The sequence below is a fragment of the Rhinatrema bivittatum genome, unplaced genomic scaffold, assembly GCF_901001135.1.
Source record: "Rhinatrema bivittatum unplaced genomic scaffold, aRhiBiv1.1, whole genome shotgun sequence".
Classification (NCBI taxonomy): domain Eukaryota; kingdom Metazoa; phylum Chordata; class Amphibia; order Gymnophiona; family Rhinatrematidae; genus Rhinatrema; species Rhinatrema bivittatum.
Genome location: NW_021821437.1, coordinates 47,589 through 51,473, shown reverse-complemented (window position 1 = coordinate 51,473; position 3,885 = coordinate 47,589). Strand labels below are relative to the sequence as shown.

Here is a 3,885-nt window from a genome sequence, read left to right as displayed (position 1 = left end):
ACCGGTTTAAAGACGGCCGCACAACGGTGGAGAGCGAGCCGCTCTCCGGTCGGCCATCAACATGCAGAAATGACCAGATCATTTCCAAAGTGAACTCTGTGGTGATGTGGGACCGTCGTGTGACTGTCCGAGAAATTGTGGAAGAGGTGGACATCAGCACTTTTTTGGCACATTCCAGTGTGACAGAAGATTTTGCCATGAAAAGAGTTGCAGCGAAATTCATGCCGATGGCTTTGGCACGAAGCTGATGGCGCAGCAAAAGCTCCACCGTGTTGAAGCCTCACAGGACATGTTGTGACATGCCCAGCTCTTCCACCATTCGGAAGATTCAGATGGCTTTCGGTGGCTTTTCAATCATTTCTGTCGTCTTTCACTTCACAAATGTGTTTCTGAAGTCTTTGGTCTCATGAAGTTTTCTGTTCTATGCTTCTTTCTGAGCGTAAAACAGACACAAACAAAAGATTTGTTTCATTGGCTTTCTGTCATTGATGATTGTTTATTATTTCTGCTAGGAAATAAAGAAAGGAGGAATATGTTCAGAGTGGTTCAAATGTTGCATACATGGAATTCAGTGCATGTAACTCACCAAAACTTTTTCTTGACAAATACATTTTACGTAAGTGTTATTCACCACAAAATCAGACAAAAAAAAGCAAACAGACAAAAAACTTGTTTTTGAGGTTGCATCTATTGTTTGCATGGTGTTTAATGCTGGATTCATGTAGGCGGTAAAGTTGGAAAATCCATTAACTGAAAAGTGTGGATTCAGTTAGTGAGCCCAGAAAACAAGATTAAATTTAGCACAATTTTTTTAAATAGTTCATAATTAATTGTTAACAATATCATCTTGTAAAGACCATCCATATAATAAAAGGGGAGCAGCCTCTCTGGTCCTTTTGGTGTACTTATTAATTTTTTCAAGATGATTCATGTCTTGAAAACAGCAAGGTGATTGGACCAATATTTTTGAACAAATTAGTAAGTTTTGACAAGAAGCCTGTTTTTGTGTTTATTGTGTGCAAGTGTGGCTCAAGTCCCCAGACTTTGAGAAAGTTATTGAAGCTTATAAAGTATTAAACTGCCACGAAAATGCTGATAAGAATCAATTTTTCCAGTTTACAGATTACACTGCTCTGAGAGGCCACTTGACTCTGTTAAAGGTTATTAGGTCAAGATTGAACATCAGAAAGATTTTTTTTAGCAACAGAATTGTCACCTTGTGGAACAGTTTACTGAACCATGTCATTAACTCGTCCAGTGTCAATGTTTTTAAAGATTGGTACGTTTGGCATTATTATGGATTTTAGGTATTATTATGGTTTTTATTGTCATTGTATATTTCATGTCACTCTTGTTAATGTTGTATGGCTGGGGGGCCTGGCTGCCTTTTTGTTTCTGTCTTTTGGTTTTCCTTCCAGGTGGCGTGCATTTGGGACTGAGTGGCTGTGTTGCTGAGGCTGTTCAGGACCTCACCCTGATCACCTGCGACTCGTCAGGACTCACAGCTGTGGTGCATCTGGATGGATTGGAACATGTTGGCATTTAAGACTGGAGTGCACAGTGTGTATTTGCCAGAGACTCGACCTTGTGACCAGACGGGTGAGATCGTCGTCTCGGGAGCCATCTCATCAGCAGCGGATGCTAGAGAACGTCCAGGTTTGATGCACGGTCTGTGAAAGAGGAGGGGGTGAGGTCTCACGCTCGTCAGCACACTTCCTGAGGTACGTTAGATTTTGTGACTAACAGTTATACAGTCAGTAAATGTGGTGTCCCTCACACCTTATTGTATTGAGCTGTATGTTAGTCATGTATCAGCTTCCACTGCAGTGGAGTTTTGTGAACTGGATGTTCCATGCCTGCAGGTTGGGAAGCTGATCAGTAATCAAGCCAGGAAGTGTTTGCTGTTTGTACACCTTTGAGTGGTCTCTCTGTGTGTAGAGTGTGGACTCACATAATGGTTCCTTCTTTCACAGACTCGGTTTGTTGCGGCCACCTGGGGGGTGTCGGCGGGGTCCTTGGGTCCGAACAGCTTCTGGCTCCGGACCGTTAGCACTGCTGGGAGCGCACCACGCCAGACCGCACTTTCTTTTGTTATTTTTTGTATCACTGTTATGTATTAAATTCAGTTAGCCTTTGTACCGTGCTCTGCTTATTTCATACTGGGTCCTTCAAACGCTGGTCGGTTCTCCGAGCCGGGAAGGCGGCAGCAGACGTTCAGAAGTTATCCGGATCAGTTGCGGGTGCTCTCCGCCCGGATGGTGCGTGTTTGAGACCCATTACTGAATACTGATTCGTGCTCTCTTGCAGCCGTGTTCCTGTGTTGTGCCTTATCCGTGGGTCGTGGTGGAGTGTGACTGGCGACGGTATTTGGGTTGTTGTTTTTTCTTTCTTTTTTTTTGTTTTGTTTTTTGTTATGCCCTCTCTTCTCCTCTGACTCCAGCCGTGTGAGCCGTAGTGTCGGCGTTGCTGGAGTGGTGCAGTTAGGTTGTGCTGGGCGTTTCCCAGGTAACCTCTGCACCCGGGAGGGGAGGGGGGGGTTTGGGGTATTTTCTTTTTGTTCCCTCTCTTCTCCTCTGGCTCCAGCCGTGTGAGCCGTAGTGTCGGCGTTGCTGGAGTGGTGCAGTGTGGTTATGCTGGGCGTTTCCCAGGTAACCTCTGCACCTGGGGGGGGGGGGGTGTTTTCCCCCCAGTTTCCGCCCTCAGGGTTTGACTGTGGTGTCCTCTGGGGGGGAAAGGGCTGTGGGTCCATCTAGCCATAGACGGCCGGGGCTGGGTCCGTTGGTCGTGAGGGGAGGCGTCTCCTGGGGTTGACGAGTGGTCCTCTGGGAGGCGCTGGGAGTCCCCGTGGGTGACGTTGGATCCCAGAGGGACCTCGGCTGTGGTTATTACTCCTGGAGCTGGCGGGAAGTCCTCTGGGGGGTGTTGGTCCCTACATGTCGTTTGGGGGGGGGGGGGGTGTTTTAGCGCTTTTATTTGTAAGCTTAAGTTTGGGGTTTTTCTTTTCTCCTCTTCCCGGGGTTTGATAGGGACGGTCCCCTGGGGAGGGGGGGGGGGTGGTTTGGTTGTTTGTGTTTGTCTTTTTTGTTTTATGACTAATGACCGCACATGGTTGGATAAAGGCTGACCGCACAGGTTTAAGAACTCCTGGCCACACCTGTGCTAAGTGACTGACTGAAACAAAGGCAAGGATGCAGCCAGAGGAGAGGACATCAACCATTCTGTTGGAAGACGAATGCAGATGCGGTTTCCAGCCATGGTCCCTGGAGGGGGGTGTTTCTCCTGGGCCAGGTTTGTGTGGTCGCCGGGAGGCTTCCCGTGAGGGTGGGGTACTGTTGTATGGCTGGGGGGCCTGGCTGCCTTTTTGTTTCTGTCTTTTGTTTTTCCTTCCAGGTGGCTTGCATTTGGGACTGAGTGGCTGTGTTGCTGAGGTTATCAGGACCTCACCCTGATCACCTGCGGCTCGTCAGGACTCACAGCTGAGGTGCATCTATATGGATTGGAACATGGTGGCATTTAAGACTGGAGTATACAGTGTGTATTTGCCAGAGACTCGACCTTGTGACCAGACGGGTGAGATCGTCGTCTCGGGAGCCATCTCATCATCAGTGGATGCAGAGAACGTCCAGGGTTTGATGCACGGTCTGTGAAAGAGGAGGGGGTGAGGTCTCACGCTCGTCAGCACACTTCCTGAGGTACGTTAGATTTTGTGACTAACATTTATACAGTCAGTAAATGTGGTGTCCCTCACACCTTATTATATTGAGCTGTATGTTAGTCATGTATCGGCTTCCACTGCAGTGGAGTTTTGTGAACTGGATGTTCCATGCCTGCAGGTTGGGAAGCTGATTAGTAATCAAGCCAGGAAGTGTTTGCTGTTTGTACACC

General features: G+C 47.8%; 1 pseudogene; it reads left to right on the top strand.

The window, feature by feature from the left end:
- Positions 1–405: 405 nt before the first annotated feature.
- LOC115082664 lies at positions 406–544 on the top strand (annotated as a pseudogene).
- The last annotated feature ends 3,341 nt before the right edge of the window (positions 545–3,885 follow it).